Source organism: Palaemon carinicauda, chromosome 4 (assembly GCF_036898095.1).
Source record: "Palaemon carinicauda isolate YSFRI2023 chromosome 4, ASM3689809v2, whole genome shotgun sequence".
NCBI classification, from domain to species: Eukaryota; Metazoa; Arthropoda; class Malacostraca; order Decapoda; family Palaemonidae; genus Palaemon; species Palaemon carinicauda.
Window position 1 is genome coordinate 149,295,793 of NC_090728.1, and position 20,225 is coordinate 149,316,017.

Sequence of the window (20,225 nt, forward strand, 5' to 3'; positions counted from 1 at the left end):
ATCTGAAAGTACCCAATAGCTTTATCTACTCTTTAGTATTAGGTCTTTTATATAAAAATATATATAACTTGCAACTGCTCAATGTATGATGCCATGCTGCTGATTATCTAGTCAAGTTTTTGTTATTATTATTATTATTATTATTATTATTATTATTATTATTACTATTACAGTATTGGCTATGTCATGACCTTAATTAGATTAGAATAGGATGCTACAAGCCCGAGGGTTCCAACGGGGAAAATAGCCCAGTGAAGAAATTACAAGCGAAGTAACTAACAATTGAAATAAAATATTTTAAGAACAGTAACAACATTAAAAATAAATCTCTCATATATGAACTATAAAAACACGAGGAAGAGAATTAAGATAGAATAGTGTGCCCAATTTTACCCTTAAGCAACTAGCAAGAGAACTCTATCTACAAGAACGGAAGGTCATGGTACAGTCTATGGCACCATCCAAGACCAAAGAACAATGGTTTGATTTTCGAGTGTCCTTCTCCTCGAAGAGCTGCTTACCATAGCTAAAGAGTCTCTTCTATCCTTACCAAGGGGAAAGTATCCACAGAACAATTACTTTGCAGCAGTTAACCCCTTGACCGAAGAAGACGTTTGGTAATCTTAGTGTTGTCAGGTATATGACAGTGGAGAATTTGTAAAAAATAGGCCAGACTATTCGGTGTATGTGTAGGCAAAAGAAATACGAGTATGATCTATTGTGGTGCTATCTGGTCACTCAAAGACCCAATAACTCTTTAGCGTAGTGTCTCAGTGGGTGGCTGGTGCTCGGGCCAACTTTCTATAAAGTTAAGTAAATGAGAATTTCCATATAGGCCTACAATATAGTGATGATCTTTTACTTGTTCCTGAAAACAAGTGACAGCATGAGTTTTGGAAGCTTTCTTAACCGAGATGGGTAGACTTTTATAAATCAATAACAGTGGTAGTATTGTGATTGATATGATATCGTGGGGCCCACAACCGTGCAGGCGTGCACTGCTCATAAGCTGCTGTGTAAAGTGTAGGACTGTAAGTAGGCCACTGCCCACATCTCATGATCTCACATCTCATAAAGTGAAGCTGATACGTTCATGCTGTAAATGGAAACTCGCAACTTCTCTTTGCAACAGCTCATCGAGATGTCTTTCATGACTGTTATCATAAATAAGAGCAACGGGACAGTATCTGTTTGATCCAACAATTTACTATGAGGGAACGGGGCAAGGTTATCTGCAAAAGTAACCTCTAAACTATAATTACGATAGGCTATACAATAAAGTATCCTATATGATTATAGAGGATCATCGTACCATCTAAGCGTAGGGGAATTGCAGCGTAGTTATGAGTTAATTTCTCTTAAAATAAACAAGTTATTAACATAAGATATTTATTTTTTCAGCATAAGTTATCAGTGACACCCTTTAGTTGAAATCGATGTCTACAATACGGGCAAATTTAGATATTTTGTATTATTAATAACTAACGCAGAAAAGTATGAGTTGTTTTTTAATAGCTAATCATCAATCTTTCTGCCGATTTGGTAACGCAAAAGAAGGGAAAATTTGATATCAATAGTACACACGAATAAAATTTAAATTATAACCATACTCAATTTGAATCTGTAAATTTAAATATAGCCACAACGATTCAGCACTGTATCAATTATTCATTAATCAAACTGTAATAAACTCGATTCTGCTTAAATTTAGACACCGAAATATTGAAATTGAAACACGGTCTGCTCTTTATTGTTATTCTCTTCGTGGCTTGAGACAAGAAGAAGACCTGAATTATCTGAATATAAACAACACCACAGACGACGTACAGACATGACAATCTGACAGACAACGCCGTCTGATCTGTCTCGTTAAGTATACCCAATAATTGTCTTTGGTCAATGGGCATTGTTCCAGTCTATCGGTATTCTCGGCCCTTTTTCTGTAGTCATACAGGTAAGTGATGTTAACTATTATGTCTATTCATTAGTTAGTGAGTGTCAATTAGTTTTACTTTCAAAATATACTTATGAACCTTTTGGTAGCCTGTACTGTAGACGAGACCATAGGGTTACATTTTGCCTTCCCCAGATCTTCCTGGGGAGCTTATTTAGTTTGTTGGGACAGAGTGAAAAAACACATTTTACAGACACAAGAACATCACCTAACCGAATGTTTCCTACCTAACCTAACCAACCTAACCTATGGCTCTCCACCTAACTTAACCTAGGAGCCGTATCCTTAGTCCTTAGACTGCTGTACTCTTATCTAACCCTGTCCCAACGAACTACATTCACCCCCTTCCTGGTTTCCGGTTATGATATCCACGGTACTTTGATTATGGGCATACTCCCCCTCTCCACACACACACACACACACACACACAAGGCCCTTTGCGTCAATAGGCGTAGGAGGTGATGATTATATAGGAGGTGATGATTATATATATATATAGGTATATATATCACGTACTATAGAGTTTATACCCGTGCACCGTTCTTAGGTACGACATCGTATGTATTTTTGACATATCTTTAGGTATATATTAATACTAACACCAACCTGTTATTTGATGAAACATTTATACATTGCCTCTCAAATTTTTCAGAACATTTGTCATAAACAAACAGTTTCCCTGTAAAAAAAAAAGGTTATTTTAAATATTAAACTTAGCCGGTGAATATATAATAGCTGCAACTCTGCGGCTCGACAGACAACATACTCAAAAAATTCGCGAGCGATCGCTATGCAGGTTGCGGGTGTGCCCACCAGCGCCAACTGTCGGCCAGATACCACTCTTGAATGTAAACAAAACCTTCAATTCTTCTCTGTCGACGTTGACGACAAGACGTACTTATACTCGCTGTAGAACCTGGAGTTTTCCCATCATATTTGGTGAAGTACTTTATTTTGGTTTGAGCTTTCGCAGTACAGGTGTTTTTCCTCAACATAAACTCTTGAACTCTTTATTGAATCGGATTATTTGTTGATGACTTGGATTGTTTTTGGAATTTTCTTTGACTAATTCAAAATGGCTGACCCTTCTCAAGTACCTAGATTTCGAAAGTGTAATGCTAGGGACTGTAATAGGCGTCTTCCAAAGGCTTCTCTCGACCCTCATACTGTTTGTTCCAATTGTCGGGGTAAAACCTGTCAATTGGGAGATCGGTGTGAGGAATGCGTGGGCCTTTCGGAATTCGATTTTATCGAATATGATAAGTATACACGCAGACTAGAGAGAGATAGGGTAAGGAGAAGTTCATCTAGGTCCGTAGATTTTTCCTCTCCACATGCCCCTGAACCTAATCCTTCCCCTGTAGTGGTTGTTCCTAACCCCCCTTCTAGCACTCAGGAACCGTCTATGCAAGACATGTTACGTGCTATTCATGCCTTGGGGGAGAGAGTTGAAGCGTTAGCAAGTGACCGTAATCAACTCATGGCTGACGTGAAGGAACTTAAGTGCCACAGTGCCACGGCGGAAAGTAGGAAGTGATTAGTGCGCAAAGTGTTGTGAACAGTGTTGCGACCGAGGGTTTGTCTGTTCGTGCCTGTCGTTCACCTAGTCCGGGACCTCTTGCAAGCTCCCAAGCCCAGGGGAGAAGCAATGTCGTACGACTTATGGGTTCGAGAGGCCTTGATCAGCGAACAGACGTTCCCTCTATGGTATCAGGCGTATCTCGTCAAGATCGCCCCTACCATAAGACGAGAGAGCCCATTTTTACCTCGTCTTCCGAAGGCGTTTCACGCAAGAAACCATGGAGCAAGGTTTCTAGGCCTTTGAAACGCAAGTCGGTCCCTTCAGGACAGGTCCAACGTCCCGGATGTAGTCATTGGGACAGTTCGGACCCGTTGCTGTCATCGGATGACTGCTCGCCGCCTAAGCAAGGCAAAGTTGTGCCGTCTCAGACGCTAACCCCGGCTGTTACCGCACCCGTTACCGTAGACCCTAAATGGGTTATACTGCAGGACATGCAGTCTAAGCTTGCGTCCCTTATGGAAGATTACAACGCAGAGAAGGTTTCCGTTGAACCTAGCCGTTTATCTCATGGAGATCCTGGCCGTCAGCCACCCAAGCGTTCTGTTGTGCGTCCTGTTGACGTTGGTGTTGCCAGCTCACGTCAACCAGTTGGGGTTGTACCACACCCGATGCGGTCTCGTGTGGACTTTCAACCGCATGTGGACGTTAAGCAACTCACTGATGCGCCTGGTGACGTTCAGGACGTTCGCCAACCATCAGAGTTGACTTGTTTTGACGCGGTGCGCCAACCTCCGCAACCTAGAGTTGTTTTGGCTGCACAACCCAGGCGGTCTAAGCAGTCTCGGGTGGACGCTGTGCGTCCTCACGCACCTGTTGTTGTTGTTGACAGTTCCCAGACTGTTCAGCAGTTTCAGGACGCTGCATCCTGCTCCGCCACTTATGCACCAGTGCGGGCGGACGCTGCGTGTCAAGCATTGCCTACCCCTTTGCTTGTTTCTCATCAGTTATCAGATGAGGAACTTTCGGATGAGGACGTTGCTGACCCTCAGCCTGAGGATCATCCTTCAGATATTGATGAGCCTAGAGCAGTTCCGCCATCTATGGACTTTAAGAAAGTCATGCTCATTTTTAAAGAGTTGTTCCCTGAACACTTTGTCTCTGTGGCTCCTCGTTCGCCGCCGTCTGAGTTTGTTTTAGGCGTACCTGCTGCCATGCCAGCCTTTACAAAACTCGTTCTCTCTCGCTCATCCAAGAGAGCTTTACGGCTGTTAGGCGATTGGTTAGAAACAAAGAGGAGTTTAGGGAAGACTTCCTTTGCCTTCCCCCCAACTAAACTCTCGTCTAGATCGAGCGTCTGGTATGCCACGGGAGAAGTTCTCGGCTTGGGAGTTCCTGCCTCTGCCCAGGGCGACTTCTCAAGTCTTGTAGACTCTCCCCGCCGCCTAGCCATGAGACGCTCGAAGATTAGTTGGTCATCCTCAGACCTGGACCATCTACTTAAGGGCATCTTTAGGGCTTTTGAAGTTTTTAACTTCCTTGACTGGTGTTTGGGAGCCCTGAGTAGGAAAATCTCATCAGCCGATAGAGATGTTTCCTTACTCATTATGTCCTGCATGGATAAGGCCATCCGCGATGGATCCAACGAGCTCTCCGCCTCGTTTACGTCAGGAGTCCTAAAGAAACGAGAGTCTCTGTGCTCTTTTCTGTCAGCAGGAGTGACGCCCTGTCAACGATCTGAGCTACTCTTTGCCCCTTTATCTAAGTTCTTGTTTCCTGAACTTTTAGTTAAGGAAATATCGTTGTCCCTTGTGCAGAAGGACACCCATGACTTGGTTGCGTCCTCGGCTCGCAAAGGGACCCCTTCGTCTGCCTTGTCTGCTAGACCTAGGATAGACACTCCAGCGTCCAGGTTTATTCCGCCCTTTCGTGGCAGAGCCCCCAGCAGGGGAAGTACTCGTGCCGAAGGGAAGAGAGGAAAGAGGAAAGGAGCCAAGTCCTCGCGAGGCAGAGTCTGACTGCCCGCAGCTTCAGACAGCAGTAGGTGCCAGACTCAAGAACTTCTGGCAAGCCTGGGAGAAGAGAGGCGCAGATCAACAGTCTGTGAGGTTGCTCAGAGAGGGGTACAAAATCCCATTTGTACGCAAACCTCCTCTAGCGACGTCCCCCATCGATCTCTCTCCCAGGTACCGAGAGGAAGCAAAGAGACAAGCCCTGAAACTAGAAGTGTCTCTTTTGCTAGAGAAGGGAGCGGTGGTCAAAGTCTCGGACCTTCAATCACCGGGGTTTTACAACCGTCTCTTCCTAGTACCGAAGAAGACAGGAGGTTGGAGACCGGTGCTAGACGTTAGTGCTCTGAATGTCTTTGTCACAAAGACAAAGTTCACCATGGAGACCACGAAGTCAGTTTTAGCAGCGGTCAGAAAGGGAGACTGGATGGTCTCTCTCGACCTAAGAGACGCTTACTTCCACATCCCCATTCACTCAGATTCCCAACCTTTTCTGAGATTTGTATTCGACAATGTGGTGTACCAGTTTCGGGCCCTGTGCTTTGGCCTAAGTCCTGCTTCTCTCGTGTTTACGAGGCTTATGAGGAATGTGGCAAAATTCCTTCATTTATCGGGTATCCGAGCCTCCCTTTATTTGGACGACTGGCTTCTCAGAGCCTCGTCCAGTCATCGCTGTCTGAAGGATCTCAATTGGACTTTAGATCTGACCAAGGAATTGGGACTTCTGGTCAACTTGGAAAAGTCCCAGCTGATCCCATCCCAAACTATTCTGTATTTAGGGATGGAGATTCGCAGTCCAGTTTTTCGGGCTTTTCCGTCGGCCCCCAGAATAGATCAAGCCCTGCTCGTAATCCAAAAGATGTTGAAGAGAGAACGTTGCTCAGTCAGGAATTGGATGAGTCTGATAGGAACTCTATCATCCCTGGAGCAGTTTGTCTCGCTAGGAAGGCTACACCTCCGACCTCTACAATTCCATCTAGCTTTTCACTGGAAAAAGGACAAGACGCTAGAGGCGGTCTCGATCCCGATTTCCGAAACAGTAAAGACTTGCCTGAATTGGTGGAAAGACAATATCAGTCTACGAGAGGGACTTCCCCTAGCAGTTCAGAAACCAAACCACGTTCTCTTCTCAGACGCATTGGATTTGGGTTGGAGTGCGACACTGGACGGTCGGGAATGCTCAGGTCTGTGGACCTCAAGTCAGAGGAGCTTGCATATCAACGGCAAGGAGCTTTTGGCAGTTCACCTGGCCTTGATAAGCTTCGAGAGTCTCCTTCGAGACAAAGTGGTGGAGGTCAACTCGGACAACACCACAGCCTTGGCGTACATTTCCAAACAAGGAGGTACCCACTCCCTGACACTGTACGAGATCGCAAGGGACCTGCTCATCTGGTCAAGAGATCGAGGCATCTCCCTAGTGACGAGGTTTATCCAGGGCGACTTGAACGTTCTAGCAGAGTGTCTCAGTCGGAAAGGTCAGGTAATTCCAACCGAATGGACCCTCCACAAGGATGTGTGCAAGAGGCTTTGGGCGACTTGGGGTCAACCCACCATAGACCTCTTTGCAACCTCGATGACCAAGAGGCTTCCAGTCTATTGCTCTCCAGTCCCAGACCCAGCAGCAATACATATAGATGCCTTTCTCCTAGATTGGTCTCACCTAGACCTATACGCATTCCCACCATTCAAGATTGTCAACAAGGTACTGCAGAAGTTTGCCTCTCACGAAGGGACAAGGTTGACGTTAGTTGCTCCCCTCTGGCCCGCGAGAGAATGGTTCACCGAGGTACTTCGATGGCTGGTAGACTTTCCAAGAAGTCTTCCTCTAAGAGTAGACCTTTTACGTCAGCCACACGTAAAGAGGGTACACCAAAGCCTCCACGCTCTTCGTCTGACTGCCTTCAGACTATCGAAAGACTCTCGAGAGCTAGAGGCTTTTCGAAGGAGGCAGCCAGTGCGATTGCAAGAGCGAGGAGAGCTTCTACCATTAGAGTTTACCAATCGAAGTGGGAAATCTTCCGAGACTGGTGCAAGTCAGTATCTGTATCCTCGTCCAGTACCTCTGTAGCCCAAATCGCGGATTTTCTCTTATACCTGAGAAGAGTTCGCTCCCTTTCAGCTCCCACGATCAAGGGCTACAGGAGCATGTTGGCTTCGGTCTTCCGGCATAGAGGCTTAGATCTTTCCAACAATAAAGATCTACAAGATCTCCTTAAGTCTTTTGAGATCTCTAAGGAACGTCGTTTGGCTACACCTGGATGGAATTTAGACGTGGTCCTAAGATTCCTCATGTCAGACAGGTTCGAGCCTTTACATTCAGCCTCCCTGAAGGATCTCACTCTTAAGACTCTTTTCCTGGTGTGCTTGGCCTCAGCTAAAAGAGTCAGTGAGCTTCATGCCTTCAGCAAGAACATCGGTTTTTCGACAGAAAAAGCCTCTTGTTCTCTTCAACTTGGTTTCCTAGCCAAGAATGAACTGCCTTCTCGTCCTTGGCCTAAATCTTTTGATATTCCTAGCTTATCAAAGATCGTAGGCAACGAGTTAGAGAGAGTATTATGCCCCGTTAGAGCTCTTAAGTTCTATTTAGCTCGTACTAAGCCTTTAAGAGGTAAATCTGAAGCGTTATGGTGTTCGGTTAAGAAACCATCCTTACCTATGTCAAAGAATGCTTTGTCATATTTTATCAGATTGTTAATACGAGAAGCTCATTCACACTTGAGTGAGGAAGACCGATCTTTGCTTAAGGTTAAGACGCACGAGATTAGAGCTATAGCAACTTCCGTGGCCTTTAAGCAAAATAGATCTCTGCAAAGTATCATGGACGCAACCTTTTGGAGAAGCAAGTCAGTGTTCGCGTCATTGAAAGATGTCCAGACTCTTTACGAGGACTGCTACACACTGGGTCCATTCGTAGCAGCGAGTGCAGTAGTGGGTGAGGGCTCAACCACTACACTTTCCTAATTCCATATCCTTTTAATCTGTCTCTTGAAATGTTTTTAATATTGTTTTTGGGTTGTACGGAAGGCTAAGAAGCCTTTCGCATCCTGGTTGATTTGGCGGGTGGTCAAAGTCATTTCTTGAGAGCGCCCAGATTAGGGGTTTGATGAGGTCCTGTTATATGGGTTGCAGCCCTTGATACTTCAGCTCCTGGGAGTCTGTCAGCATCCTAAGAGGATCGCTGGGCTCCGTGAGGAAGACAGACTTACAAGGCAGAGTAATCGTCTAAGTCAACTTCCTTACCAGGTACCTATTTATTTTGATTTTGTTATATTGATAACTGTCAAAATGAAAAAACTCTTAGCTTATACGCTGTAAACATATTAACTCTGGTCTCTACCCACCTCCTTGGGTGTGAATCAGCTATTATATATTCACCGGCTAAGTTTAATATTTAAAAATGATATTTTAATTATAAAATAAATTTTTGAATATACTTACCCGGTAAATATATAAATTAAACGACCCTCCCTTCCTCCCCAATAGAGACGCAGCGGGACGAGAAGAATTGAAGGTTTTGTTTACATTCAAGAGTGGTATCTGGCCGACAGTTGGCGCTGGTGGGCACACCCGCAACCTGCATAGCGATCGCTCGCAAGTTTTTTGAGTATGTTGTCTGTCGAGCCGCAGAGTTGCAGCTATTATATATTCACCGGGTAAGTATATTCAAAAATTTATTTTATAATTAAAATATCATTTTTTTAATTTCCGCTGTTGCAATCATCGATTTGACCAGTCAGTGCCTTCATTATCACGTAACTTATTTTTACTAATCACCTACCATCATTGTGGCACCAACTCTATATTTATTTTTGTATAGTTCTTTCATACTCTTGTCTCAGTAGGATGTTTCTATGTCCCGGTTACAAATATTCTGTTCTTTCTTTCTTTCTTTGCCGGTCCTATACAGCAGGGGAACCCTACTCTCTACAGGACGTCCTCTCATTTTATCTTGTTCGTTCAGTTTAAGTAGCTGCACAGTTGACATTATTCACAAATTGATATGATTCCAATAACTCACTAAATGCTAAAGCATCAGGATTTGATGTGTCATCCATCTAAAGATTGAAGTCTCCACATATAACTAATGGGTTTTTCTCCATGATAATCGTCTCAATGAGTTCACTTAATTCTTCAAAGAAGATCAGTGATCTTAGTCATGTCAAATTTATTTAACCGTATTTCAGATAATGCTAGTACAGTATGTCCAAATATTTCCCGTTTATCAATTCTCGAATTTGAATATTGTTCCCTAACGGAAATACAAACCACGCTATTTACAAAGGGTTTACTTTTAGCGCAGCTGAAATGACGAGCCAATAGTTTTAACGAGGGTTAATTACCCCCGCGCTAGTTAGCGGGGGGTGGGGAAGGGTAGCTTGCTACCCCTCCCCCCTCCACACACCGGTGACTTGCTTCACTTCACTTTTGGCTCGGCGGTGATCAGACGTGTCTGCTCATCGCCCTCGTGACAGCCTTTAATTTTCTGCTTTTTCTTTTCAGCGTGTGTATTGGTTGGAAGTTGACCTTCAGTTATTTCTTTACAATGCATACATGCCCTGGAGTTGCCGGTCGTCCTTGTGGGACTTTCATGTCGGACGTAAATACGGATCCGCACACCCTCTGCCCTCAATGTCGGGGCCGACGGTGTGACCAGGAGAACATGTGCTGTGAGTGCAGGGAGTGGTCTGCCTCCCAGTGGGAGAGGTTTGGCCGTCGGCGTAAGAAGAAGTCCAAGAGAGACCGTTCTCCTCCGGGGTTAGCCTTGAAGGAGGAAGGTTCTCGGGACTCTTCTTCCGCCGCCCAAACCTCCTCCGAAGCTCCCCCTCGTCCATCTCCTAAGGAGAGTCGGCCGAGTGGGAGCGCAGGCCCTTGTTCTGTTTCCCGACCTTCGGTGGGGGGAGAGGGCGTCGCCTCCCATAGCGAGGCGGTTCCCCCTCCTCCTCCGGTGGAGGTTATTGATAATGCCTTATCCAGTGATGATCTTTTACAGATTTGGTCATCCCTGGGGCTTAAGGGCTTGCCCTCCAAGGTCGCTCTTATTGACCTTGTCTCGTTGGGGGCTGCTGTTAAGCAGTCGCCAGTGGTAGCAGAGGTAGACCCTCTGTCTATTGTCGACGTCGTGGTGACAGAGGCCTCCGACGTGGCTGGGCCTTCCGCCGCAGGTGCTGTTGCGGGTGATGGTGCTAAAGGCTCTCCTCCTCCTTCCGTACATCCTTCGAAGGGGGAAGTGAGTCCTTCGGTCTCGGCTGCTGCTCAGCTTCCTTCTGAGGGAAGTGCTTTAATGGAGACTCCCCTTCGGAGGACCGATGGTCCCGACGATCTCCCCCGAGGCCGCCTCCGCCGTAAGGCTCACCGTCCGCTACGCCACAAGAGCCTCCCCTCCCCTTACAGGGGGACTAAGAGGCGCCTTTTTGGGTCTTCATCCTCCGGGGGGGACTCTCCTCGTCAGCCTCAACCTACAGCTCCGCCCTCCTTGAACCTCTCTGCAGACCGCTCACCATCTCCTGCCAGATCTTCGCCTTCTGGAGAACTCGTCACTCGACGGGCAACGGTTCCTTCGGGGCTAAGGGATCCTTCCCTTACGCGAGCAGTGCTAGCGCACAAGCGCTCTCCTGCTCACCTGCGCTCTCCTGATCTTCAGTGCTCTCCTGCTCGCCAAGACTCTCCTGCTCGCCGACGCTCACCTGCTCGTCGGCTCTCTCCTGATGTTCGCCCCCCTCGCCAGCGCTCTCCTGCTCGTCAGCTCTCTTCCGAGCGTCAGCGCTCATTTGAGGACCATCGCCCTGCGGTCTCTGACCACCCTTTAGTTCCTGCTGAACTCCCTGCTCACCATCTGCCTGGTCCTGTGGCTACGCAACATCGTGCTGCGCGTGTGTCAAAAACACATGTTCGCTAACGCGCCAGCGATCTTCCAGTTCCTGCTCGTGAACGCGCCGCGCCACCTGTCCTTTCACATGACACGCGTCGACCTTCTGCTCGCCAGCGATCTCCAGCTCACCAGCGATCACCTACGCGCCAGCGATTACCTCCTCGCCAGCGTTCACCTGCTTGCCAGCGCGCACAGGCGATCTTAGTATTGCCTATTCAACAGTGACAGCTAGCGCGCCAACGTTCTCCAACGCTCCTGAAGGAACATGGTTCGCCAGCTTCTAGCTCGCCATCGCGCGATCGGCCGCCTGCGCATGCTGCTCGCCATCGCTCGCCATTGCACGATCGCCCTCCTGCGCATGCTGCTCGCCATCGCTCGCCCCTGCACGATCGCCCTCCTGCGGATGCTGATCACCATCGCACCCCATTACGCTTTCGGCCACCTGCGCATGCTGCTCGCCATCGCTCGCCCCTGCACGATCACCCTCCTGCGCATGCTGCTCGCCATCGCTCGCCCCTGAACGATCGCCCTCCTGCGGATGCTGATCACCATTGCACCCCATCACGCGATCATTCACCTGCGCATGCTGCTCGCCATCGCTTACCATTACGCGGTCATTCACCTGCGCATGCTGCTCACCATCGCACGCCAGTGCGTCGACATACCACATCGCGCCATCGCCAACTTGAGCGACTGCACTCACCAGCTCGTCATCGATCGCCTGTGGATCTACATCGCCAGCGATCTTCCTCACCTTCGTCGCCTCGGACACGCGTTCATTTACCTGCCCACCCTCGCGCCCACCCTCGCGCCCACTCGCCTGCGCGATCGCTCGCCCGCGCGTCCACTCGCCTGCGCGCCCGCGCGACTGCTCGCCTGTGCGCCCGCGCGATCATCCACCTGCGCGCCCGCGCGATCATCCACCTGCGCGCCCGCGCTCCCGCGCGACCATTCGCCCTCGCGCGACCATCGTTCGCGGCGAATTCCACAGCCGGTGGTAGCAGCAGGAACGCGTGCTCCTAGACGGCACTTGGGATCACCTCCATCCAAACACAGGTTGGTAGTGCAGGACGAGGAGAGGTTAGTACAGCATTCTTCCCCACCTTCTTTTCAGGCAGGTACCGTCGTGTCCACTCCAAAGGATCGCCCGATCCCTTTCCCTTTAGCGAGGATTTCGAACTCTGTGTCCTTGGAGCAGCAGACTTGGTTTGGTCCGCTGGCACGGGCGTTAGTGAGGGTTATGAAACCAGCACTCGCCGGCCAGGGTAACAAACCAACGGCTGTCTCTCCTACGCTGAAGAGAAAGAGAGGAGTAGACTTCGTGGTGACTTCCCCCAGGGCGAAGTTGGTTCCCAAGAGGTCGGTCGCGAAGGTCCCTTCTCCTGCACGAGTACTCTCTCCTTCTCCCATGGACGAGGCCTTTCCGTCCTCAGGTGAGTCCAGTGGGGCGGTAGTCTTCTCCTCGGCACCAGGGGGGGAGACTTCGCTTCAGGCAGGAGAATCGTCTCGTGAGGAAGGGGCCCCTCGAACCTCGTTGTTGGGATCCTGTATCCCTCCCAGGAGGGAATCCAAGGATTCCAAGACCGTCCCTAAATCCTCTGCAAGGATTCGTCAGAAACCCACGACTACCCAGGGGAATGTCCACGTATCACCCCAGGAAGAGATTCCTGGGACAGGAGACTTAGCTGCCAGCCCGCAGGGAGGAGAACAGCAAGAATCCGAACATGCCTTCTGGCAGGTCCTAAGCCTGATAAGGCAACTTAACAGGCTTACGGATCCAGTCATCGCCCCCCGTGAAGGCAAAGACACGATTCTGGATGAAGTGTTTGACGTTCGGAAGGCCCCTAAGACCAGTGCAGCTCTGCCCTGGTCTCGGGGGCTGAAGAGTGCCAGGGCTAGGGCCAACGCTCAGCTCGCACTTCTTGCCTCCTCCAGTCGTTCCACTGCCGGGAACAAGCTCATCCCTCCTCCTCGCCTCCAGCAGAGGAGGTATTTCGAGATCCTGGGTGAGCACAACCTCGCTCTTCCTCTCCATCACTCTGTGGAGGAGCTGGCGAAGGGAGTTCCCCTTGAGAAACTCTCTGCCCGGCAGGTGTCGTTCTCGGCGGCAGAGATCCTTAACCACGAGAAGGTCGCTAAGTGTGCCATGCAGGCCACTTCGTGGCTGGACTTCTGGCTAGGATCTCTGGGCATCCTATTGCGATCGGAGGACTTGTCCAAGGAGACCAATAGGAAGGCCCTAGAGACCTTCTTGCTCTCGGGCACCCGCTCCATCGAGTTTTTGGCGCACCAGGTTACCACCCTGTGGGCCAACTCGGTGTTGAAGCGTCGCGATGCTGTGTCCGAGAGATTCCATCCGAAGGTCCCCGCCGTAGATGTGTGTAGGCTCCGACATGCTTCCCTTCTGGGGGAGAGCCTGTTTGAGCCTCAAGACATGGAGCGAACGGCTGAGAGGTGGAGGAAATCCAGCACGGACTCCCTCCTCCACAGGGCCCTTACAACTCGGCCCTATAAGCCTCCAGCCCCGCCACAACAGCAGCAACAGCCTCGTAAGGCTCCCAAACAGGCACCGGCAGCTAAGAAAGTGGTGTCTAAGCCCCAGCCCTTTCCAGCCAAGGTCAAGAGGGGCGGTAAGTCCTCCAGGGGAGGCAAGACTTCTAGGGGTGGCGGCCGCGGCCGCAAGCCCTAGGGGTGGCAGTCCCCCTGCATGTCCACCTGTGGGGGGATGCCTTCAGCATTGCGTCCGCAGGTGGCAGCAACACGGGGCCGATGCTTGGACGATCTCGGTGATCGGCCAAGGTTATCGCGTCCCGTTCACAACATCTCAACCTCCCCTGACAGCGAATCCAGTGTCGTTGAGCTCCTATGCCACGGGATCGGCAAAGGGGCTGGCCCTTCAGGCCGAAGTCGAGACCATGCTCGAGAAGGGTGCTCTCCAGGAGGTCGTGGACGGCTCCCCAGGCTTCTTCAGTCGACTCTTTCTTGTAAAGAAGGCTACTGGAGGCTGGAGACGCGTCATCGATCTCTCAGCTCTGAACAGGTTTGTCAAACAAACCAAGTTCAGCATGGAGACAGCAGACACGGTCAGACTTGCGGTGAGACCACAAGACTTCATGTGTACACTGGATCTAAAGGACGCGTACTTCCAGATCGCAATCCATCCGTCTTCCAGGAAGTACCTGAGATTCTGCCTAGACAACAAGATCTACCAGTTCAAGGTGCTGTGTTTCGGTCTCTCCACAGCTCCTCAGGTGTTCACCAGTGTTCACCCTGATTTCATCTTGGGCGCACAGGAACGGCATTCGTCTCCTTCGTTACCTGGACGATTGGCTGATCCTAGCAGACTCGGAGTCGACCCTTCTTGGGCACCGAGACAGGCTTCTGGATCTTTGCCAGGATCTGGGGATCGTGGTAAACCTCGAGAAGTCCTCTCTGCAGCCGTCCCAACGACTGGTTTATCTAGGCATGCTAATAGACACCAATCTCTACAAAGCCTTTCCATCAGACGACCGGATAGCAAGGCTGAGGGGGGTGGCGGAACCTTTCCTCAGGCGAAAAGAATTCCCCGCCCCATCGTGGTTGCGTCTCTTAGGCCACCTATCCTCCCTGGCCCGTCTGGTTCCAAATAGCTGCCTCAGGATAAGATCCCTTCAATGGCGGCTCAAGTCCCGGTGGAATCAAGGATCCGATTCCCCGGACATTCTAATCCCAATGGGGTCTCTGGAACAGACGGACTTGCGGTGGTGGCTGGCCGACGAGAACCTGCGGAAGGGAGTGAGTCTTCTCGTCCTCCCCCCGGAATTGACTCTGTTTTCGGAAGCGTCAAAAGAAGGGTGGGGGGCGCACATTCTGAACCAGAGGGCCTCAGGCCTTTGGTCAGAATCAGAAAAGTGCCTACACATCAACCTGCTAGAATTGAAGGCCGTCTTTCTGGCTCTTCAGCAGTTCCAACGGTCCCTGGCGGGTCACTCCGTGGTGGTGATGAGCGACAACACTACGGTAGTGGCTTATATCAACAAGCAGGGAGGCACTTTTTCGCAACAGCTATCCCATCTTGCAGCAGAGACTCTGAGGTGGACCGAAACCCACTCGATAACACTATCATCTCGCTTCCTTCCTGGCAAGAGGAATGTGCTCGCCGACAGTCTGAGCAGGGCTTCGCAGATAGTGAGTACCGAGTGGTCTTTGGATCCTCAGATAGCCAACAAAGTCCTGACTTTGTGGTGTGGTTCCCCGACTGTGGACTTGTTCGCGACAGCCTTGAACTTCAAGCTGCCCCTGTACTGCTCACTAGTCCCGGACCCCAAGGCACTCTGGCAAGATGCTTTCCAGCAACGGTGGGACAACATCGACGTGTACGCCTTCCCACCATTCTGTCTGATGAGAAGGGTGCTCAACAGGACCAGACTATCGGTCAACTGTTCCATGACTCTGGTAGCTCCGCTATGGCATCACGCGGAATGGTTTCCGGACCTTCTGCAACTCCTGACGGAACTCCCAAGGGAGCTTCCTCCACGACACGAGCTTCTCAGACAACCCCACTCCGGCGTCCCTCACAGGGCCGTAGCCTCGCTTCGGCTTCACGCCTGGAGACTATCCAGCGTCTCCTCGCGGAGAGAGGCTTTTCGCAACAGGTTACGGAGAGAATGTCTCGGCACCTGCGAAGGTCCTCTGAGGGAGTCTACCAAGCAAAGTGGAGAGTCTTTTGTGGTTGGTGTCGTGGAAGGGGTATCTCTCCACTTGATGCCACTATTCCAGCAATAGCGGACTTCCTCGTGTATCTGCGAGAAGAAATGCGCCTTCTGTCTCGGCAGTGAAAGGCTATCGCTCAGCCTTAAGCTTGGCCTTCAGATTGAAGGGCGTGGATATTTCTTCATCGCTAGAACTCTCTTTACTCATACGTAGCTATGAGCTTACCTGCCCCCAGTCGGAAGTGAGACCCCCTTCTTGGAACGTGGTTCGAGTCCTCAGGTCTCTTAAGAGACCTCCCTTCGAGCCATTACGCCAGGCCTCCGATCGCCACCTGTCTTGGAAGACGGCTTTCCTACTCGCCTTGGCTTCGGCCAAGCGAGTTAGTGAACTTCATGGTCTCTCGTACGACATCGCCCATTCAAGGGGATGGGGGGAGGTAACGTTCAGGTTCGTCCCTGAGTTTGTGGCCAAGACTCAGAATCCTGGAGTGCCGGATCCTCGGTTCGACTCTTTCAGGATCGCGAGTCTCCGTTCTGTAACAAACGACCCAGACCAGCTGCTACTATGTCCAGTGAGGTGTCTGAGGCACTACTTGAAGAGAACGGCTGCAGTCCGTCCTCATGTGCGAGCTTTGTTTGTGAGCACAGGCAGGACAAAGAGGAGGGTCACCAGGAACACCATCTCAGCTTGGATTCGAAGGGTTATCTACCATGCCCTGAATCCTGACCCTCCTCCGTCACATCGCCCTCGGGCCCACGATGTCAGGGGTATTGCTACATCCCTGGCCTTCAAGAGAAACTTCTCTGTGACGCAGGTACTTCAAGCTGGGGTCTGGAAGCGTCAAACGACCTTCACAGCCCACTACCTGCAAGACGTGACCCACAGGAGCCTCGATACGTTTTCTATCGGCCCTGTGGGGGCTGCACAACAGCTGGTTTAACCTCAGGCTCCTTTTTGGACAAGTAGCAGTAGGTTGAGGGCGTTGTTACCCGGTCTTAGTCTGCGTGAATGAAAGAGTATGTCTGACCCTTACTTCTTTCTTCATTCTCCCCTCTCTTGGGGAAGCAGCATCCTGGTCCTCGCATAGCTGACCTCGACCTCTGCAGGTAACCCATGCTTCTTTGTGCTCCTAGTATTAAGCTTAATACTGTTGCGTCTCCCATACCCTGACGAGGTGGTATGGGGAACGTCCTATCCTAGAATTCCTATCTGAAGGTCTCAAGGTCAACTTCATAGGACGAGTCACACTCTCCTCCTCACACTGCTTATGTAGGCCACTCGTTCCTAGCGATGCTAGGAACTTGTGAGGTACAGGGGCTCCCTCTCTCTAGTGCTGCTCACTGAGGGATCGAGCCCCCGGGCAAGCCGAAGTCAGTAAGGCTGGGGACTTTCCACCCTTCCTAAGGGGTAAGTCACCCTTTGTAAATAGCGTGGTTTGTATTTCGGTTACGGAACAAATGACAAATTCGAAGATAATTTGTATTTTTCCTAACCATACAAACCTTAGCTATTTACACATATGTGCCCGCCATCCCTGACCCCCAAGTCAAGTCCTACCTCTAAGTGAAGTGAAGCAAGTCACCGGTGTGTGGAGGGGGGAGGGGTAGCAAGCTACCCTTCCCCACCCCCCGCTAACTAGCGCGGGGGTAATTAACCCTAGTTAAAACTATTGGCTCGTCATTTCAGCTGCGCTAAAAGTAAACCCTTTGTAAATAGCTAAGGTTTGTATGGTTAGGAAAAATACAAATTATCTTAGAATTTGTCATTTTTTGTTACTCACAGATATTATATTTAAATAGCAACAGTTTATGCCATTCTTAGTATCCATGATCAATATTTACTGCTAGTCTTTTAAATTCTAAGTCATAAGCTTTGCAATCTCTTGTACCATGTGGTCATTTGGTTTATTTAACTTTGTACAGTTGATACACTTTGACGTTTGCGAATTACACTCCTTGGTGGAATGTTTTCCTGAACATTTCCCGCAGACATCCCCTTGCTTTGAGTGTCGATTGTGGCTTTCTTTGCAGTTACAGGCGTATTATTATTATTATTATTATTATTATTATTATTATTATTATTATTATTACTGGCTAAGCTACAACCCTAGTTGGAAAAGCAGGATGCTATAAGCCCAGAGGCCCCAATAGGGAAAATAGCTTAGTGAGGAAAGGATGCAAGAAAAAATTAAATATTTTAAGAATAGCAACAACATCTAAATAAATATTTGTTCCGTAACCGAAATACAAACCACGCTATTTACATGGGGTATTACTTTCAGCGTAGCTGAAATGACGAGCCATTAGATTTTTAACGAGGGTTAACTACCCTCTCGCTAGTTAGCGAGGGGGTAGGGGAGGGGTAGCTAGCTACCCCTCCCCCCTCACACACTGGTGAACTGATTCATTTCACTTTTGGCTCGGGTGATGATCAGACCTGTCTGTCTCACCCTCGCAATTTTGACAGCCTTAATTTGTTTGCTTTTTCTTACAGCTTGTGTGCTTGGAAGTTGGCCTCTCTCCATCATGCGGAAGTACCCTGGACTTCCCGACTGCTCTTGTGGAACGTTCATGTCGGCGGTCGAGACCGACCCTCACTCCTTATGTCCATACTGCCGAGGTCAACGGTGTGATAGGGATAAAACTTGTAGTGAGTGCAGGGAGTGGTCTACCTCCCAGTGGGAGAGGTTTTCCCGGCGACGTAAGAAGAAGTCTAAGCGTGACCTTTCTCCTTCAAGGGCTGCCTTGAAGAAGGAAGGTTCCAAAGACTCTTCTTCCGTTGCCCGAACCTCCTCCGAAGCTCCCACTCGATCGGTCTCTCGCGAGGGTCCGTCGAGTGGTAGCGTAGGCCTTTCTGTTGTTGACCAACCTCAGGGTTTGGGAGAGGGAGTTGCCTCCCATAGCGAGGCAGCTCCTCCTCCTCCACCTCCGGGGGAGGATTTTGATATTGATGACTCTGTCTCTAACAATGATCTTTTGCAGCTTTGGGCTTCCTTGGGGCTTAAGGGCTCGCCCTCCAGGGAAGTCCTGTTTGACCTGATCCAGTTGGGTGCAGCTGTCAAACAGTCGCCGGTAATAGCAGAGGTTGATCCTCTGTCTATTGTCGACGTTGTTGTGGCAGAGGCTTCCGACGGGTCGGGCCAAACCCCTGCTGTTGTTGCGGATGTTGCTGAAGGCTCAGTTCCCCCCTCCGAACATCCTTTGATGGAGGAGCTGGGTCCAACGGTCTCTCCTGCAGGTGATTCTCCCCCCCAGGGGAGTTCACTGACGGAGACTCCTCTTCGGAGGACCGACGATGGTGTTGCTGCCCCTCGAGGTCGTCTTCGCCGTAAGGCTCGCCCTCCTCTTCGCTGTAGAGGCCTTCCTTCCCCTTACAAGGGAGTTAGGAGGCGCCTTTTCGGTTCTTCGCCTTCGACGTCCCCCGCCGAGGAGCCTTCTCGACGTGAGCAGACCGTTGCAGCCGCATCGCTAGACCTCTCAGCTGATCGTTCGCGATCTCCCACGCCTGCCAGACCTGCTAGCCTTCCTTCTCCGTTTGCGGACGCAGATGCCCTGTGGGCGCCTACGCACCCCGTTTTCCAATGGGCACCAGCCCCTTCGGGGCATAAGGGCTTATCTCCCATTGAGAGTAAGTCCCTTAAGCGCCAGGTGTTACCTGCACGCCCACGTTCTCCTGAGCGCGCGCAGTAGCGCGTAAGCGCTCTCCTGCTGTGGACCCTTCAAGACTCTTCGGGCCCCACATCTTCTCGCCGTAGATCTCCTGCTCGCCTGTGCGCCAGCGCTCTCCTACGCGTCAGCGCTCTCCTGCTCGTCAGGGATCTCCTGTGCGCCAGCTCTCTCCTGCTCGCCAGCGCACATCTGCGCGCCCTGTTCCTGCTGTGTGCCTTGCGCGCCCACGATCACCTGCTCGCCAGCGCACATCTGCACGTCCTGGTCTTGATGCGCGCCAAAGTTTGCCCTCGCGCCCACGATCCCCGGATCTGGGTGCAGGCAAGGAGGCCGTTCCTTTGCCCCCTCGCCGTCGATCTCCTACGCGCCCGCAGACCCCGCCCACGCGCCAGCCTTTGCCTGCGGCGCGCACTCTCCTGTGCCCTCATCTAGACCTGGTCGAGTCTCTGCGCGTCCGCGCGCCCACGAGAAGTCTCCGGTGAAAGCCTGCGAGCGTTTGCCTTTACGCGCTATT

At 50.3% G+C, this 20,225-nt stretch overlaps 1 protein-coding gene across 1 annotated transcript in view; it reads left to right on the forward strand.

Moving 5' to 3' along the window:
* The first annotated feature begins 1,675 nt into the window (after positions 1 to 1,675).
* LOC137640111 (beta-1,3-galactosyltransferase brn-like) overlaps positions 1,676 to 20,225 on the forward strand; it is a 62,626-nt gene continuing 44,076 nt past the window's right edge. The window contains exon 1 of the mRNA XM_068372578.1: positions 1,676 to 1,954. The gene's annotated coding sequence lies outside the window, so the exon portion shown is untranslated. The remainder of the gene's footprint in view (positions 1,955 to 20,225) is intronic.